Here is a 20,811-nt window from a genome sequence, read left to right on the forward strand (position 1 = left end):
GAGCAACAGCGGAAATTGGAGGAACAGCACCTCATATTCCGTCTGGGGACCTTGCGTCCGTATGGCATTAACATTGAATTCTCCCAATTTTGCTAGCCCTTGCTGTCTCCTCCCCTTCCTTAACCCTCTAGCTGTCTCCTCCCACCCTCCCATCCGCCCGCCCTCGGGCTCCTCCTCCTCTTCCCCTTTTCCTTCTTTCTCCCCCCCCCCGCCCCCCATCAGTCTGAAGAAGGGTTTCGGCCCGAAACGTCGCCTATTTCCTTCGCTCCATAGATGCTGCTGCACCCGCTGAGTTTCCCCAGCAATTTTGTGTACCTATTCTATTCTAACCCCGTTTGTCTTTGTATCATCGGTAAATTTGGTTATATTACACTTGGTGTCTTCATCTGAGTCAATAATATAGATTAGAAATAGTTGAAATCTTAGCACTGATCCCTGCAGCACACTGCTAGATACTGATTGTGAATCCAAGAATCACTCAGTTATCGAAAGCCTGTTTTCTAATAGTTAGATAGCCTTGATCAGGTCCAATTTTATCATTGCCAAAGCTGGTCGTATTCATTATGAAGGCCTATCCCTACACAATTAAAGTCTGAAGAAGGGTCTTGACCCAAAACATCACCCATTCCTTCACTCCATAGATGCTGCCTGTCCCGCTGAGTTCCTCCAGCATTTAATGTCCATCTTCGATTTAAATCAGCATCAGCAGTTTCTTCCTACATAATTGCCCTACTCTTTTCATGCATATGTGAATACATTTCCCAGAAGTGGCATCATACCATGTCATAATGTGCTGTTTTGTGTTATCTTACACCTCAGTCAGTCATGCATCATTCAAAGTATGCAGAGGCAATTTCAGCAATCAGTTATAACTAAAATCTTTATTGGGCAGTACACAAAAATGATGGAATTTCATGCCGCATGTTTAATGTAATTCTTCAGATTTATTTGCAAGACTCCAAGCACAGTGTGCAGTTTATGTTAACTGATACAAAACAAATTCACTGTCAAACAGGATGTGGCCACCTAAGTTGTATGTTTTTTTAAGAAATGTCTGCGATCCAGTAAAAGATTTTCGTAATTTGAGCCTGTATCTTCCCGGCTCGTGCAATTTAGTGTGTGTTCAAGATTTTTAAACCCAAATAGAGCAGAACAGAGGTAATAGTCTAACCCTCTCTCCATTTTTCTACTTGTGAAAAGGAGGATTTGGAGTAAATGAAAATACTTCCTAAATTACTCACTTTGTTAGGCTTTCGGTCTCAGACGCTAACGTTAAAATCCCCTTCACATTTTCCGTGACCTCTGCGAACAAAAGGCTACCCAGTATAAAAGCCAATATTTTTGAAGCCTTTTAGCAGTATTTGATGTGCATGGAAAAAAAAAATCACAAATGCAGTTGAAAGCTGTTGGTCGAATAAGGCCACTTTTTATTTTCCTTCCAGAGATATAGAGGCTGAAAAGTGTGGATGAAGCGTTCTGTTGAGGAGGTGATCTAATTAACTATTTGATTAACAGAAAAAGGACAGACGGGGACTGTGCCACAATGCAACATCTTCAGCCTTAAGATCTATTTAATATATTCCACACTGATCAGCTGAAAGGGGAATGAGGTTTTTGAGCAGATCCATTAATTTAATTGAAGCAAGCAGTGGCAAGGGATAAAACGCCCAGTGAATGCGTGTCCCCTTCAGATGTAGCATCTCTGTGACAGTCCATGATCAAATCACAAAAGTAAGAGGAAAGGCAGACTTTAGTGACTTCAAGACCATAGAATTGAAACAGGCATGGTAGTGAATGAATATTGAAGTGCTTTTCCTTCTCAGTGTGGAAAAAGGTCTTTATTATTCTGGTGCTTTTCCTATATCTATCTACAGTGAGATAGATGCAAGCAAACTATGGGTTTCCAAGAGATTTTGTGACAGGCATAGAATCATATATCGGCCTAAAGGGAAGCAATAAAATCAAATTATTCACAGAAAGAACTATTCAGGTATATATCAAATCTCTACCTGTTTGGACTATTTTTTTAACATGTGCTTTGAAATACAACCACAAAGTAGACCAAGAGCTGCTTCACTTCAAATGCTGTAGGAAGGAACTGCAGTTGCTGGTTTAAACCAAAGATAGACACAAATTGCTGGAGTAACTCAGCGGGACAGGCAACATCTCTGGAAAGAAGGAATGTGTGACGTTTCGGGTCGAGACCTTTCTACAGATTGAAATCTTCACTTCAAATGATAGTGGCTTTATTTTTTATACCATTATGTAATATGGTTATTGGGAGTCTGACTGGAATAAAAATGAAACAAGTATTATTGGAATTCTACCATGAGGCAGTAACGGTATACCAGCAAAGGTAGGTGTCCAGCTGTGCTTGTCGTATGAGCATGCTAACACAGAGTCTGCACATCAAGATGTTGCTGGTGCTGGTGACCTCCAAACACCTGACCCTGCGATCTGCACACTATGAGTGCTATGCTGACAAGTTTGTAGAGATGGATTTCCTGTTAGCAAACTCTTGCAAAGAATATTAACGTAAAATAAGTTATGTTACTAAATGTGAATATGATTTATCATCACTTTTCTTAGTCACTGGGCAGAAGGCACAGGGCAAATGGTGCATTGGGTTAAACATGAGGTTTTCACAGAGGACCATTAAAAATATGTTGATAATGTGATGTGAATGTGGTCAATGTTACAGAAACAGAAAAAGGAGCTTTTCGCTTTTCAGACTACCTCTACCATTCCAATCGATCATGACTGATGCTCCTATCTCAATACCATAGACCATTCTAGAATCCTATCACCAGGGGAAACATCCCAATTGTGTAGCCTTGTCAGAACATCACATTTGTCTTAACTCTCTTGTGTAGAGGCCTAGGCTCCTTATAGGGAGTCTCCCTCTATGGCAAATATATCCTTTCTTGGGGAAGATATAATATGTGCACAAAACTTTCTCCAGGTGCAGTCTCATCAATTCCTTGCTCATGTATTGAAAACCTCTTGCAATGAAGTACTAACTGGGATGCTGCCTGGATTAGGGAACATTTGCTGTTAGGAGAGGTCGGGCAACTTGGAGGCTGAGGGATATTGTATAGAAGTGCATAAAGTGATACGATACAACATGATACGATAAAATACGATACAGTACTTTATCCCTGGAGGGAAATTGGTCTGCCAACAGTCATAAAACACAACAAGATACATGAACAAGATACATGAATCAGATTATGAGGCATAAATTTGGTAGGCAGTCAGACAAATTTCTCTCCAAGGTAGAAATGTCTATTACTAGAGGACATAGATTTAAGGTGGGAAGACGATATCTCAAGGGAGATGTATGTGACAGCTTTATTTACATCAAAGCTGCTAGGTGCCTGAAACATGCTGCCAGGAGTTGTGGTGGAAGCAACTTCAGAAGAGGTGTTTAGGAGGCATTTAGGCAGGCACATGAATATGCATGGTATGGAGAGATTTGGATCATGTGCAGGCAGATAGGATGATAGTTTAATTTGGCATCATGGTTGGCACAGATAATGTGGTGAAAAAGGACCACCTTGTGGTGGATTCTTCTATGTTTTGGGAAGGTCAACATACCATTTGCTTTTTGAACAGCCCACAGCACCTGCATATTTACTGTCGTATCTGTGTATACAAGCATCCAGTTCTCTTTGAACATCACTATTTTCTAGTCTATCATGATTTAGCTAATATTCTGCCATTCTGTTTTCTTCCTAGTGGTTCTGGACTTGACATTCCAGTAGGCAGTTGTTCCTGAGTGTCCCATTGGCTTCCTTTCGTGTTTTCACTCATGTCAGTGGAGTGGCTTTGTCAGCAAAGATGAACTGGTGCACTTTTACTGTGTCGAGGCAAAGGCCCTGTAGCGAATTGTGGCCCAGGCCATCACACAAACCAACCTCCCTTCTATTGAAGATAGACACAAAAAGCTGAAGTAACTCAGCAGGACAGGCAGCATCTTTGGAGAGAGAAGGAATGGGTGACGTTTCGGGTCGAGACCCTTCTCCCTTCTATTGATTCAATTTATACCTCACGTTGCCCCAGCAGGGCCAGCAACATAATCAAGGACAAGTCACACCCTGGACACTCCTCCCTCTTCTCCCCTCTTTCCATTAGGCAAACGGTATAGAAGTGTGAAAACGCACACCTCCAGATTCAGCAACAGTCTCTTCCCAGCTGTTATCAGGTAACTGAATAATCCTACCATGCCAGAGAGCAGTGCTGAACTACTATCTACCAGAACCAGGGGTCACAGTCTAAGAATAAGGGGTAGGCCATTTAGGACTGAGATGAGGACAAACTTTTACACCCAGAGAGTTGTGAATCTGTGGAATTCTCTGGCACATAAGGCAGTGGAGGCCAATTCACTGGATATTTTCAAGAGAGAGTTAGATACAGCTCTTAGGGCTAATGGAATCAAGGGGTATGGGGAGAAAGCAGGAATGGGATACTGATTTTGGATGATCAGCCATGATCATATTGAATGGCAGTGCTGACTCGAAGGGCCGAATGGTCTACTCCTGCACCTATTTTCTATGTTTCTATGTTAGCTCTTTGATGTCCCTCGGACTATCATTGGCCAGACTTTGCTGGCTTTACCTTGCACTAAACGTTATTCCCTTATCATATTTAGTAACTTGTCAGTTTCTTTGTTGAACTAAATTAAGGCGCATGTTGCAATCAAAAGCGCTTGAACAATTGGTTGGGAAGAAAGCCAAACTGTTAATGGATTGATTGTAATCATCTGTCTTTCTGCTGACTGGTTAGCACACAACAATAAAGCTTTTCATTGTACCTCAGTACACGTGACAATAACCTAAACTTAACCGAACTAGAAGCAAAGATAGGTGGGCGGGGGTTTAGTGGGGGGGGGGGGGGGTGTAGGGGGTGGGGGTGGAGCAGTCGGCTTTGTTGGTTATGGAGTAGTAGTTTGGGGCATCTGGTGGGACAAGAGACCTGCTGAGGCATGGTTATTATGATCAAGGCTATTATGATCAAGACCTGTGGTGCTTCATTTCAAGGGTTTTAGTGGTAGTAGTGTTTAGTTCATCCAATGTATGCTGAGCAAAAGCATGGAATTTAATGTGGTCTGCTGCAGGAATGCTGAAGTTAATTTCATAGGCAGTTAATAAGAATGGCACCACACTACTTTTGTTTTGCAGTGCAGGAAGAATTGTGTTGTCCTCCAGATGTTTCCCCCACCACCTTCTCTCCCCAACTATAATTCCCTGGCCCAGGTTTTGCATTTATCTTGTTCTGTTTGGGAGATGAATAGACAATAGAAAATGTTGTAAAATCTCAGCAGATGAGGCACCATGTGTGGAAAGAGAAACTGTCAATAATACAGGAATACCAGGAATAATACTAGGAATAATACAGAAGGTGTAAGATCAGTTCAAACCTAGGAGGAAGAAAGATTCCGAGGGGAGAAAGGGACGACCATGGCTGACAAGGGACGTCAGGGACAGTATATAATTTAAATCGAAGAAGGACAACCGTAGCAAAGATGAGCGGGAAGCAAGAGGATTGGGTAGTGTTTAAAGAACAATAAAAGATAACCAAAAAGACAATACGGGGAGAAAAGATGAGGTACGACGGTAAACTAGCCAAGAATATAAAGCAGAATAGTAAAAGCTTCTTTAGGTATGTGAAGAGGAAAAAATTAGTTAAGACCAAAGTTGGACCCTTAAAGACCGAAAAAGGTGAATTTATTATGGGGAACAAGGAAATGGCAGATGAGTTGAACATGTACTTTGGATCTGTCTTCACTTAGGAGGACAAACAATATTCCTGATATAGTAGTGGCCAGAGGGTCTGGGGTGACAGAGGAACTGAAGGAAATCCACATTAGGCAGGAAATGGTGGATAGACTGATGGGACTGAAGGCTGATAAATCCCCAGGGCCTGATGGTCTACATCCCAGGGTACTTAAGGAAGTGGCTCAAGAAATCGTGGATGCATTGGTGATAATTTTCCAATGTTCTATAGACTCAGGATCAGTTCCTGTGGATTGGATGGTAGCTAATGTTATCCCACTTTTTAAGAAAGGCAGGAGAGAGAAAACAGGGAATTATAGACCAGTTAGCCTGACATCGGTGGTGGGGAAGAGGCTGGAGTCAATTATAAAATATGAGATAGCCGAACATTTGGATAGCAGTAACAGGATCAGTCCGAGTCAGCATGGATTTACGAAGGGAAAATCATGCTTGACTGATCTTCTGGAATTTTTTGAAGATGTAACTAGGAAAATGGACAAGGGAGAGCCAGTGGATGTAGTGTACCTGGACTTTCAGAAAGCATTTGATAAGGTCCCACATAGGAGATTAGTGGGCAAAATTAGGGCACATGGTATTGGGGGTAGAGTGCTGACATGGGTAAAGAAGTGGTTAGCGACAGGAAACAAAAAGTAGGGATTAACGGGTCCCTTTCAGAATGGCAGGCAGTGACTAGTGGGATACCGCAAGGCTCGGTGCTGGGACCGCAGCTATTTACAATATGCATCAATGATTTGGATGAAGGGATTCAAAGTAACATTAGCATATTTGCAGATGACACAAAGCTGGGTGGCAGTGTGAACTGTGAGGAGGATGCTATGAGAATGCAGGGTGACTTGGACAGGTTGGGGGAGTGGGCAGATGCATGCCAAATGAAATTTAATGCGGATAAATGTGAGGCTATCCACTTTGGAAGCAAAAACAGGAAGGCAGATTACTATCTAAATGCCGTCAAGTTGGAAAAAGGGGAAGTACAACGGTATCTGGGGGTCCTTGTACATCAGTCTATGAAAGTAAGCATGCAGGTACAGCAAACAGTGAAGAAAGCGAATGGCATGTTGTCCTTTATAACAAGAGAAATCGAATATAGGAGCAAAGAGGGCCTTCTGCAGTTGTACAGAGCCCTAGTGAGACCACACCTGGAGTATTGTGTGCAGTTTTGGTCACCTAATTTGAGGAAGGACATTCTTGCTATTGAGGGAGTGCAGCGTAGATTTACAAGGTTAACTCCCGGGATTGTGGGACTGTCATATGCTGAGAGAATGGAGCAGCTGGGCTTGTACACTCTGGAGTTTAGAAGGATGAGAGGGATCTCATTGAAACATATAAGATTGTTAAGGGCTTGGACACGCTAGAGGCAGGAAACATGTTCCCAATGTTGGGGGAGTCCAGAACTAGGGGCCACAGTTGAAGAATAAGGAGTAAGCCATTTAGAACGGAGACGAGGAAACACCTTTTCTCACAGAGAGTGGTGAGTCTGTGGAATTCTCTGCCTCAGATGGCGGTGGAGGCCGGTTCTCTGGATGCCTTCAAGAGAGAGCTAGATAGGGCTCTTAAAAATAGGGGATATGGGGAGAAGGCAGCAACGGGGTACTGATTGGGAATTATCAGCCATGATCACATTGAATGGCGATGCTGGCTCGAAGGGCCAAATGGCCTACTCCTGCACCTATTGTCTATTGTCTATTGTCTATTGTCAATGTTTGGTGTCGTCAATCCTTTATCAGACCTACTGAGTTTTTCCAACAATTTCTGTTTTTGTTTCTGGTTTCCATTTATATCCATTTATAATTTTGATATTCACCCAATGAAGAGGAAATATATGGTAAGATTGGCCTATATTTAGTGCAGTTTAGGAGATTATAAAATGTTATTTGATTGAAATCTAAAGAAATTAATAAGGTAGTAGCTGTTTCCTTGTTGCCTCAGGTTGGAGAGATTGGAACTAAGAGATGTGGAATCATGATAAAGGATCAGCCGTTTAGGACTGTAGCAAGAGGAATTTATTTACTCAGGGAGTTGAGAGTGTCTAGAATGTTTTATTCAATACCTGTGTAGTGGAATAACATTGTGTTTCATTAAGACAGATTGTACACTTTGGAATATTGAAGGAATTAAGATAAATTAAAATTGACTAGAAAGTGAATGCAAGGTGTAAACAAGATCTTATTAAATGGTGGAAAACTCTAAAAGGAAATACGACAGACTCCTGCTTTTGTTTCTTTCACATGATTCTGATCATTGAGCCATTTCATTTTAAGTCACTTTTTGTTGACTCTCATACCTCTTATGTTGTGAATTTAATAAGAAGAAACCTCATTAACTGTTTTTTCTCAATTTCCCAAGTCACCAACTAAACTTTTGGAATGTGTAGGAAAGAACTGCAGATGTTGGTTTAAATCGAAGGTAGACAGAAAAAGCTGGAGTAACTCAGTGGGACAGGCAGCATCTCTGGAGAGAAGGAATGGGTGACGTTTCGGGTAGAGACCCTTCTTCAGTCTGATCAGTCCCGCTGAGCTACTCCAGCATTTTGGGTCTACCAAACTTTTGGAATGGATTGGTCACTCATTCCAATCACATTTACACTTGAGTCTAAAAATTCATTCCATTGGTGAACAGTACTGGGGAAATTTTGTTGTGCACTTAGCTGGGATTACTACATCTGCAAATTACTACAGCTGCTAGGCATCGTCTGTGGAAAGTGTTCCATTTGCTGGCATTAAATATCCCTTATTTTGAGCACAGAAATTAAATATATTTGTCAAGCAAAGCAAAGAGAGAATTACATACATTCTGAGAAAAGGCCATTTTAAGTACTTTGTCAGTCAGCTTATATGACGTACTATCACACTCATGGCATTGAGGGACTTCTTTCAGGTGCTACAAAGTGCTATAAGGTGCTATAAGGTGCTATAATCTACAAAATCGCAGACTCTGAATAAGGAGCCTGTGGCTCTATTAAGTCACTGGATAATTCATTATATCTTTTACAGAACCCAGTACGGGAGCTAGATGTTATGCTTTATTTATTGAGCAGGAATGTTACTACGAATGTTTTATTTAATGCTTACAATTCTTATATGTATTTGATATTTAGTCTTAAAAAAAATGTAGTTAAATTTCATAACTATCAGGAGTCAAGATAAAATATTTAATTGTGTTTCTTGTACAATCTCTGCACTGAATTGACAAATTAGAAGTCTACTAAGTTTAAAAGCTGTAAGTTTTTCTTCATTGGTATAAGTATTATGTTTTTAAAATCTTAACACAAAGATACTGCAATTATCCTCCAAATGTATTTAGAGAACATCCCTGGATATCATCTATGCTTGCCTCTGGTACTTTATGGCATCGTATAGCATCGGAGAGGGTTTCTGACAGAAATTAAAAGATTTGAATTCTTATAGTGCCTTTCATATCTATAGGCACTTTATGGCACTTTTTAACCAATGAAGTCACTGCTGTAATGCAGGAAATGAAGTAACCAATTTAAACACAGCCAAACAGCAGATATGCTGTATCATTGTCATTAAAACCCCCTTTCAGTGATATTGGGTAAATATTGGCTGGGACAGCTCTCTGTTATGGAGCTATAAAGATTCAATGCAGAGAAGAATAGCTGACATTTCAGGTTGAGACTGTTCATCAGACTGGACCATCTCCAAAGATGCTGCCTGACCCGCTGAGTTACTCCAGCATTTTATGTCTATCTTCAGTGTAAACCATCATCTGCTGTTCCTTCTTACACATTCAATGCAGGGAAGATGACTGAGTTGGGTGTGTGTGTGGGGGCACAGATTGGGTGTCATGGTGAACAGTGGAGTCGGATGACATGGAATGGCGTGTGGTTCAGAGGTTGACACTGCTGATCTTGGAACCTGGGTTTCATCCTCACCATAACTGCTGTGGAGCTTGCATATTTTCTCTGTGGCTAAATAGGTTCTGGCAAGTACTCTGGTTTCCTCTAGCATCCCTAAGAAATGTTGTTAGGTTAATTGGTTACTTCAATTACTTAGTGAATGTGATTGGCAAAGAATCAAAACAGATGCAAGGAAAGGAAGGATATGAATTATGTGCAGGCAGTTAAGAGTTTATTTTGGTATTATGGTCAGCACACACATTGTGGGCTGAATAGCCTGTTCCTCTGCTGTAATGTTCTATGCTCCATGTCCCATCAAATGGGAGTTTATGGACATGTGAAAGACAACAACTTGCAAGGCTAAAGAGGGAGGGGGAATACAACTGATGGGGTCGGGAGGTAGCAAGGTCCTAAAGTATAGCTGTGCTGTAATAAGTAGTCATTTGTATTTATGTGAAATATTTGGTCAATATTTTATAACAGTAAGCGCATGGATAACTTATGTAATTAATCATCTGTCGGTCTCTAGCACTGTAAGCCCATTGTCTCTAGATTCTCTGCTTTCCTCAAGCATCTTTATGATCTCCACATATGTTTATACACAGAAGTGATGTGCATTACAGCTGCTTGCAATTGTTCTGCTGCCATTTGGAATAATGAATACATAAGTCAGTCTTACAACTAACTTATGAGCTCCTTGTTAAGTTGCTTTTATGCAAACGATGAGCTGGTTCAAAATTTATTTGTGTTTTATAAATAATCAGTTTTTCCAGCACTAAAAACCAGTAGGGTCTACATTTATATATTGGCCTTCTTAACTCTGAGAGATCCCAAGGTGCGTTACAGCTAATGAAGTACTAGATAGTGTTGTAATCAAGGAAATGTAGTAGTTAATTTACTCCTGCAAGCTCCCACAAACAGCAGTATAATAATGCCAATTTAGCTTACATTTGTGATGGTTCATGGTCCAATGGTTCAATGGTGCTTTATTGTCCACATGTGCAAAGGTGCACAGTGAAATAATGTTCTTACAAACAGTCCAGTAGAGTACTACCATACCTAAGCACAATCCCTAATGAGCAAAGTGTACAGAAATAGTCTAGTGAGCCCGCATGCAAGAGGCGCCATGGTTTGGCGCCATTTTCAAAGTCCAGTCCATGCTCTAGTCCTTATGAGTGTTGCCTAATCCAGGCAAGCCCAGGCTCCAGTCATCGCCTTCCTTCATCATATGTTGATTGAAGGGTAAATGTTAGCTCGGACAGTAGGTGTTTACATGTACAGTATATCTGATGTGTTTGGATGGCATACAAACAAAGTTATTCACTCTACCTCAGTACACATGACAGTAATAAATCTAAACCTAAACTTGAGAGAACTGATGTTTGGAATTGAAAAACAGAATGCACCACAGGGATGAAGCCTTTGTTGTTTGGAATATGAATCATTTGGATGAGAATGTAGGTGGTCTGATTAATAGGTTTGTGGTTGATACAGAAATTGGTGGAGTTGTAGATACTAAAGAACATAATCTAAGGGTATAGCGGGACATAGATCAGCTGGAAATATGGGTCAGAGCAATGGTAGATGAAAATGGAAACCAGACAAGTGTGAGGTAATGCACTTATGAACGTCAAACTCTGTTAGGACATATAGAGTAAATGTCAAGGACCTTAAGTTGCAAGTCCATAGCTCAATAAAAGTGGTGGCACTGGTCGATAGAATAATGAGGAAGGTATTTTGTATGCTTGACTTCATTGACCGAGGCATAGAATATAACCATTGGGACGTCATGTTGCAGCTATACAAAATATTGGTAAGACTTCATTTAGATTTTTGTGTAAAATTCTGGTCACCACCCTACAGGAAGGATGAGTGCAGAAGTGATTCACCAAGATTTTGCCTAGCATGTGGGACAGTAGTTTTTAGGAGATGTTGGAGAGGCTAGGTATATTCTCATTGGAATGTAGGAGACGGTGGGATGACATTAGAGGTTTATAAAGTTATGAGGGACTTAGAGAGGATAAAAAGTCAGATTATTTCTCTGAGAGTAAAGGAGTCTAGAACTAAAGGGAATGGACTTATGATGAGATGGGAGAAATTTAAAGATCTGGGGGGTTGATTTTCACATATCAGAGGAGGTGGTTGGGGCAGACATAATAACAACATTTAAAAGTCATTTGGACAGGTCGAATCAAATTGGTGTGAAGGGCCTAATGCAGGCAAATAGGATTACTGTCAAAAGGCGCCAAACTCAGCATGTCAAACAGGTGGGCCTGTTTAATTTCTGTGTGATACTATGATTTCTCAACAATCTTTCATAAGCATTTGAGAAAAAGAGCGGAGACTTTATATTTGATGTCTCTGCTGAGAGACAGCACCAATAACCCTCCCGTAGTGCCACACAGTAGTCTCAGCACTGGTGTAGCACATGATGCGCAACCATCCGTTCACAGCTGACTACTTTGCTTGAAGGACAAGGCTTTAAGCAGTTCATGAAAGGGTTCAGCAGTCAAAAGGAACACTTATTTGATTTATTTTGATTGCTGTTCTTTTCAGATCTTCCAAACAAAAAGAAAAGGGAAGTAGCCACCTGATCCCTTCTGGTTAGAGACTAATAGAATTAGGGAATATGATGAACAGGGAGAACATCTGGTTAGGGGATCACAAAGTTGTGGTTGCGGGTCTGGCAGATAGCTGATGGGGCGGGTGCTGTGAAGAAGATATATGGGAAGATGGTCAGAGATGACCCTGAGTACATCACAAGGGAGCAGGTGGTTGATGTGATCAAAGATTGCCAATAACTACTTAAGGAAGAATCTACTTGGAGCAAACAAATGAATGTTAAAGCCCAAAGAAACATCGATGAACAGAGAGATGCCCACATCCAAGGATTTCTGTAGGCAGCAGCACAAGTAGATCAAAAGACATTTTAATGCTTGCTTTCATTAGCCATGGAATAGAATACAAGTTATTGAATTGAATTGAATTGAATTGAATTGAATTGAATTGAATTGAATACATATTATTAACCAAATATGTATACATACAAGGAATTTGCCTTGGTGCTTTGCTCGCGAGTAACAACACGATATACAGTAGACAAATAAAAATAAAATATTATAATTTAACCATGAAGAATGAAATGAAATACCAGAGCAAAATGAGGCTACAGACTTTTGGCTGTTGAGTAGAACTACCGCTCGTGGTAAAAAGCTGTTTTTATGTCTGGCTGTGGCAGCTTTGACAATCCGGAGTCACCTTCCAGAGGGAAGTGATTCAAAGAGGTTGTGGCCAGGATGAGAGGAGTCTGAGATGATCTTGCCCGCTCGCTTCCTGGCCATTGCAGTGTACAGTCAACATCCTTCTCGGCTGATCGAACGGTGTGCTGCAGCCTCCGGATATCATGCTTGGTGGCTGAGCCAAACCAGACCATGATGGAGAAAGTGAGGCCAGACACTATGATGGCAGTATGAAACTGGACCATCATTGCTTGTGGCAGATTGTGTTTTCTCAGCTGCCACAGGATGTACATCCTCTTTTGGGCCTTTTTGACTGTGGAGTCGGTGGTGGCCTCCCATTTAAAGTACCTGGAGATGATGGTTCCAAGGAAGGCATGTTTTATAAAAGATTGACTAGGGCCCAGCTGGAGAAATGTGTGCATTTTCGGCCAGGACGTTGTAGAAGCGTTGTGTATACATCAAGAGGTTAGGTTTAGATTGACGATTATTATTGAAATTTGTACCAAGATACAATGAAAAACTTTGTTTTGCATGCTATCCAAACAGATCAGTTATACCATACATATATACAATCAAGTGTGAAATAGATAAAGCAATGGGGAAGAAGCAGATTCCAAAATTTAGTTTCAACATTGTACCACATTAGTTCCATAGACAAAGTCCAATGTTTGAAAGGGCATAAAATGAATCAGACAGACAAAAATGCTGGGGAAACTTAGCGGGTGAGGCAGCATCTATGGAGCGAAGGAAACAATGTTTCGGGCTGAAACCCAATCAGACAGTTCTGTAGCTTATGGTGGGACAACTATGAAGCTAGACAGCAGAGGAGAAGAAATTGTTCCCGAGTCTGGTGGTGCATGCTTTCAATCTTCTGTACCTTCTGCTGGATGGGAGCAGTGAGAAAAATGAATGACCGGGTTGGGAAGGTTTTTGATTATGTTGGATGCTTTTACAAGGCAGCATGAAGTGTAGATGAAGTCAATGGTGGGAAGTCTGTGTGATGCACTGTGCCACATCTACAACTCTCTGCAATTTCTTGCGCTCTTAGGTGGCCCAAACCAACCTATAATGCTAACTGATATTTGTTTTCTATGGTGTATCTGGAGAAGATTGTAAGAGTCATCGGAGTCATGCCAAATTCCCTTAGTCTGCCTAGGAAGTAAAGACATTGGTGTGTCTTCTTGGACATCGCATCAATGTAATTGGGCCATGACAGATCATTGGTAATATTAACACTAAGGAACTTGACGCACAAAGTCATGCTGACTGTCCCAAATGAATTTATTCTCTTCCAAATGGGAATAAATCCCATCCCTAAGTATTCTCTCCAATAGCTTTGCTACCACTGATGCAAGACTTCCTGTCAGTCCTAACTTCTCCTTAGTTACCCTCTTCTTTTCAATGTCTGTTTTAGATAACTTGGGATTGTCTTTAATCCTATTTGCTAAGGACATTTCATTATCCCTTTTGACCCTCCTAATTTCCTGCTTGAGTTTTTTTCCTGCTTTCTTTATATTCCTCAACTCTCATCAACTGGTCTTCAAACAACTCCCATGTGCCTGGTGTGGACTTGCCTAATAATAGCTGCTCCCTATTTACTCACCCTAGCTCCTGCCTTATACTGTAATTGGCTTAACCTTAATTTAGTACTTACATACAAGGTCCAGGCTTTACCATGGAGAAAAACATGGAAACTAGTGTTCGGGGGAGAGAACAGTTATATCCTGTAGCCTATCAACATTGTAAAGGAGGTCCTGAACTGAATTAAGATGAATAACTCCCCAGGGCCTCACCAGAGGTATCTCAGTGTGTTATGAGAAGTTAATAATTTGGATGAGATTGTAGAATGGCATCATTAATAAATTTGAAGATGACACAAAAATTGGTGGTAAGTGCACAGTGGAGAAAGTTGTCTAAGGCTGCAATACGATCTGGATCAAATAGGAAAGTGGGTATGGGAATGTCAGATCAAAGTTAACTGAATTGATTCATTTTGGGAAGTTAAATCAAGCCATGATATACACAGTGAATGGCAGGGCCTTGGGAACTGTTGTTGAACAGAGAGACTTTGTGGCACAGTACATAGTTCCCTGAAAATATGACCAGTTGGTGAAGAGGGCATATGGAATGTTTGCTTTCATCATCTAAGGTATTGAGCGGAGTCAGAACGTCTTGTTACAGTTGTACAAATCATTCAGTTGAGTGTACAATTATACATGTATGTAATATTATGTGTAATACACCATAGTAAAGACATGATTTAGTGAGAGAGAATGCAGAAAAGATTAACAAGGATGTTGCTCATCTTGGAGGGCTTGAATTGTCTGGGGCAAATGAATAGGCTAGGTCTGTTTTTTTCTGAAACGAAGAAGGCTGGAGGTGACATGAAACAGCTGCTTTGAGATACGGGAGATCGGCTTAGTCTGTTTCCCATGGACGGGGTATCCAAAACTGTAGATTTAAAATGAGGTGGAGGAGGTTTGAAAGGAGCATAGGGGGTATGTTTTCACACAAAGAGAAGTTGGTATCTGGAATGAGGTGCTCGAAGAAGAGGTGTTGGCAAGAAAAGTAACAGTAACAGTAACAGTAATTTAAGAGGCATGTGGAAAGTACTTGAATGAACTGGACATGTCGGTAAAAATGAAATTAAAACAAGTGGGATAGGTATAGATAGATATGATGGGCAGCACACATACAATGGACAAAGGGCCTGTTTCTATGCTGTACAACTCCATGACTCTAATATTCTGAGCAAACTTCTAATAATTCATTACCACATGTCGTTAAATTTTAGCCATCAGTTATGGAAATCACATTCATTTGTTTCAGCTGTTCAATTTGAATTGACTTCGTTTTTGTAAATAGGGGGTTGGAATAGTTTTTCAGCAACTTTGATTTTATAGAAAAAAGAATCCCCTCTCCAAATTATTTTTGAAACAGGTCGCAGGAACCCTCAGTTCCTCAGTTCCAGCACAAATCTCAGCAGGAGATTTATGAGCATTCTCCCATAAAGAACAGCTGTTTCATCTCCAGCTCCAGATAATATGATTCCTTTTTGTGCATTTTCCATCTTGACACCTGTGCCATTAATAGAGTGGACTGTCAACACTGTTTATATCTTGTCAATATGCACCTAGTGTTGTATATATGTCCACTCACATTCACTGAGTTTTAGTGCGAGGGGTGTTGTAGGGTGGAGGGTGTTGTTATCTGTTGTCAATTTTGCAACAGAATGTTTCAATATATAGATTCTTAATCATGTTAACATTGTACCAACATTTCTCTACTATAGCCAAAATAATACATTAATTATTTTTTAAATTACTTTGCACAACATAGCACACATATAAAGTGTCACAAGAGTTGATATGGAATGGTCCCTTCTGACATGATTGAAGTTATCACAGTTTCAGAATGGGGTCTGTAACTCTTTTGTTCAGCGAACTCAAATAGTTTGGTTTCACCATTTTCAATCAGATAACATCTGGAAGGGACCAAATTCTCAATTACTTCACGTGGTAGTCCCCTTGTAATTTAGAAATGTGGAATAGATCGGGTGAATGCACAGTATTTTACCAAGAGTAGGAGAATCAAGATCAAGCCAGTTGGGGGTGCTGCGAGTCGGCTGCCCTGCCAGCAGCGTGTTCGTTATTTCGACTTATTTTGTTTTTTTTAGTATGTTCAAATGTTTGTTTTAGTGTCTCTCGGTATGTCTTATGTGGAGGTGGTGGGGGAGAAAAGGGGGAAACCATTTATCAGTCACTTCCTCGACGGAGAGGTGACTTTTTCCATGTCGCTTCTCCACCTCCCCTCTCACGGCCTAACAGCTTGGATTGGAGCAGCCTTTCCTGGAGTCGGGCCCAGAGCTTAAGCAGCGGACGCAGCATGGACTTTCCCATCGCGGAACGGGGCGAACCCTTGCATTAAACTCCATCTGCCATCTTTCAGCCCATTCTTCCAAATGGCCTAAATCTCTCTGTAGACTTTGGAAATCTACTTCATTATCCACAACACCACCTATCTTAGTATCATCTGCATACTTACTAATCCAATTTACCACACCATCATCTAGATCATTGATGTACATGACAAACAACAGTGGACCCAACACAGATCCCTGAGGCACCCCACTAGTCACCGGCCTCCAACCTGACAAACAGCCATCCACCATTACTCTCTGGCATCTCCCATTCAGCCACTGTTGAATCCATCTTGCTACTCCTGCATTAAGACCCAACAATTGAAACTTCTTAACCAACCTTCCATGAGGAACCTTGTCAAAGGCCTTACTAAAGTCCATATAGACAACATCCACTGCTTTACCCTCATCAATTTCCCTAGTAACCTCTTCCAAAAATTCAAGAAGATTAGTCAAACATGAACTTCCAGGCACAAATCCATGTTGACTGTTCCTAATCAGACCCTGTTTATCCAGATGCTTATATATATTATCTCTAAGTATCCTTTCCATTAATTTGCCTACTACTGAAGTCAAACTAACAGATCTATAATTGCTAGGTTTACTCTTAGAACCCTTTTTAAACAATGGAACAACATGCGCAGTACGCCAATGCTCCAGCACTATTCCCATTTCTAATGACATTTGAAATATTTCTGTCATAGCACGTGCTATTTCTACACTAACTTCCCTCAATGCCCTAGGGAATATCCTGTCAGGACCTGGAGACTTATCCACTTTTATATTTTTCAAAAGTGTCGGTACTTCTTTTTCTTTGATTCTCGTAGTTTCCATAGCTATTCTACTTGTTTCCCTTACCTCACATCATTCAATATCCTTCTCCTTGGTGAATAGCGAAGAAAATAAATTGTTCAATATCTCCCCCATTTCTTTTGGCTCTGCAGATAGCTGTCCACTCTGTCTCTCTAATGGACCAATTTTATTCCTCATTATCCTTTTGCTATTAATATAGCTGTAGACACCCTTTGGATTTACTTTCACCTTACTTGCCAAAGCAACCGCATATCTTCTTTTAGCTTTTCCAATTTCTTTCTTAAGATTCTTTTTACATTCTTTATACTCCTCAAGCACCTCATTTATTCCATGCTGCCTGTAATTATTGTAGATCTCTCTCTTTTTCCGGACCAAGTGTCCAATTTCCCTTGAAAACCATGGCTCTTTCCAATTTTTACTATTTCCTTTCAACCGAACAGGGACATAAAGATTCTGTACACTTAAAATTTCCCCTTTAAATGTCCTCCATTTCTCTTCTACATCCTTCCCATAAAACAAAATGTCCCAATTCACTTCTTTTAAATCCTTTCGCATCTCATCAAAGTTAGCCTTTCTCCAATCAAAAATCTCAACCCTAGGTTCAGTTCTGACCCTCTCTATAATTATATTGAAACTAATGGTATTGTGATCACTGGATCCGAAGTGCTCCCCAACGCATACCTCCGCCACCTGACCCGTCTCATATGGAAAATAGCAATCGAATACCCACGTCTTCTGCAACATGCACGAAAAATGTGTTCTTGCTTTTCAACCACTTATTGCTGCAAATCTACTTTCTTCTACCTAACCCAAATCAAGACGACCTTAAGGTCACAAATGACGGATACCCATCTAGAAGATCAGCTGAAACTGCGTTCCTCCATGTTGCAACCAAATATTCAAATGCTTTCCCACAAAAAGCAGTCACAACAAAGTCATTAAAAGGTTAGTTAACTTTAGAATTAACACTTTTTTTTCATTTTCTTGAAGTTAGTACATAGTAGTTAGATTTTTACAAAATAATGTATATTTTGAAGCATATCTAATTGAAGTTTCGTGGATGCGGCCTTATTAGATTACAGCTAACTTAATGCGGCATTCCAACATGAAAAGGTTCTCCACCCCTGATTTAAATCATTAATATATATTGTAAATAGTTGTGGTCCCAGCACCGAGCCTTGCGGTACCCCACTAGTCACTGCCTGCCATTCTGAAAGGGACACGTTAGTCCCTACTATTTGTTTCCTGTCTGCCAACCAATTTTCTATCCATGTCAGCACTCTACCCCCAATATCATGTGCTCTAGGTACACAAAAAAGCTGGAGAAACTCAGCGGGTGCAGCGGCATCTATGGAGCGAAGGAAATAGGCAACGTTTCGGGCCGAAACCCTTCTTCATTCTGCACCCGCTGAGTTTCTCCAGCTTTTTTGTGTACCTTCGATGTTCCAGCATCTGCAGTTCCTTCTTAAACACAAACATCATGTGCCCTAATTTTGCCCACTAATCTCCTATGTGGGACCTTATCAAATGCTTTCTGAAAGTCCAGGTGCAATACGTCCACTGGCTCTCCCTTGTCCATTTTCCAAGTTACATCCTCAAAAAATTCCAGAAGATTAGTCAAGCATGATTTCCCCTTCGTAAATCCATGCTAACTCGGACCGATCCTGTTACTGCTATCCAAATATGTTGCTATTTCATCTTTTATATTTGCTAACTGGTCTATAATTCCCTATTTTCTCTCTCCCGCCTTTCTTAAAAAGTGGGATAACATTAGCTACCCTCCAATCCACAGGAACTGATCCTAAATCTATAGAACATTGGGAAATTATCACCGTTGTGTCCACGATTTCTAGAGCCACTTCCTTAAGTATCCTGGGATGCAGACCATCAGGCCCTGGGGATTTATCAGCCTTCAATCCCATCAGTCTACTCAACACCATTTCCTGCCTAATGTGGATTTCCTTCAGTTCCTCTGTCACCTCAGATCCTCTGGCCACAAGTACATCAGGAAGATTGTTTGTGTCTTCCTTAGTGAAGACGGATCCAAAGTACCTGTTCAACTCCTCTGCCATTTCCTTGTTCCCCATAATAAATTCATCTTTTTCAGTCTTCAAGGGTCCAACTTTGGTCTTAACTAATTTTTTCCACTTCACATGCCTAAAGAAGCATTTACTATCCTCCTTTATATTCTTGGCTAGCTTACCCTGGAGTCCAGAACCAGGGGTCACTGTTTAAGAATAAGGTGTGAGCCATTTAGAACAGAGATAAGGAAACACTTTTTCACACAGAAAGTTGTGAGTGTGTGGAATTCTCCGCCAGAGGGCGGTGGAGGCCGGTTCTCTGGATACTTTCAAGAGAGAGCTAGATAGGGCTCTTAAAGGTAGCGGAGTCAGGGAATATGGGGAGAAGGCAGAAGGCAGATGGGTACTGATTGGGAATGATCAGCCATGATCACATTGAATGGTGGTGCTGGCTCAAAGAGCCGAATGGCCGACTCCTGCACCTATTGTCTAATGTCTATTGTCTATATATCTATGTAGAGCAGTTGGATCTATTTCCTGATTCCCTCCCTCAAGTCCTCTTTGGAGAGCAATATGTATGCGTGCAATCTGTTTTCAAAGGCTTTCTTCTGGTCCAAGCTGACCAGCAGTTGTCAACCCCTCTGTCCTGGATGTAGGCAGTGGTATCTGAATAGTGCAAAGCTGCCTGAGATTTTCCTGCCAAGGTCAATATGGGCTGGTTCAGGTGGATCAACTGACAATGACAGACTTTTGGCTGGTGATGACCTTGGACAAGATCTTATCGTGCACATTTAGCAATTAGATTGATCTTCAATTCCTGATGACATTTGGATGGCAACATTGATAGGAAAGGTTTAGTGAGATATGGGCCAAACACAGGAAAATGGGACTGGCTCAGGAATGGACGAGTTGGGCTGTAAGAGCTGTTTGTGTGCTATATAAATCTGTGACAATTTAGAGAGAGGATGTGATTCAAAATATAAATCTGCTTAAAATGGGTAGACCTAGAACACTTTTTTCCACATGGAAATAACCATTCAGGGTCATGAGAATGTAATTAAATAGACTCTCATGAGTAAATATTTGTAAAGGGAAAAGAACAGGGGAAAGTAAATCACAAAAGACGTCTCAACCAGCTGAACCGTCCTCTTTGATTCTGTGTTTCCAG

Source organism: Amblyraja radiata, chromosome 1 (genome assembly GCF_010909765.2).
Source record: "Amblyraja radiata isolate CabotCenter1 chromosome 1, sAmbRad1.1.pri, whole genome shotgun sequence".
Classification (NCBI taxonomy): domain Eukaryota; kingdom Metazoa; phylum Chordata; class Chondrichthyes; order Rajiformes; family Rajidae; genus Amblyraja; species Amblyraja radiata.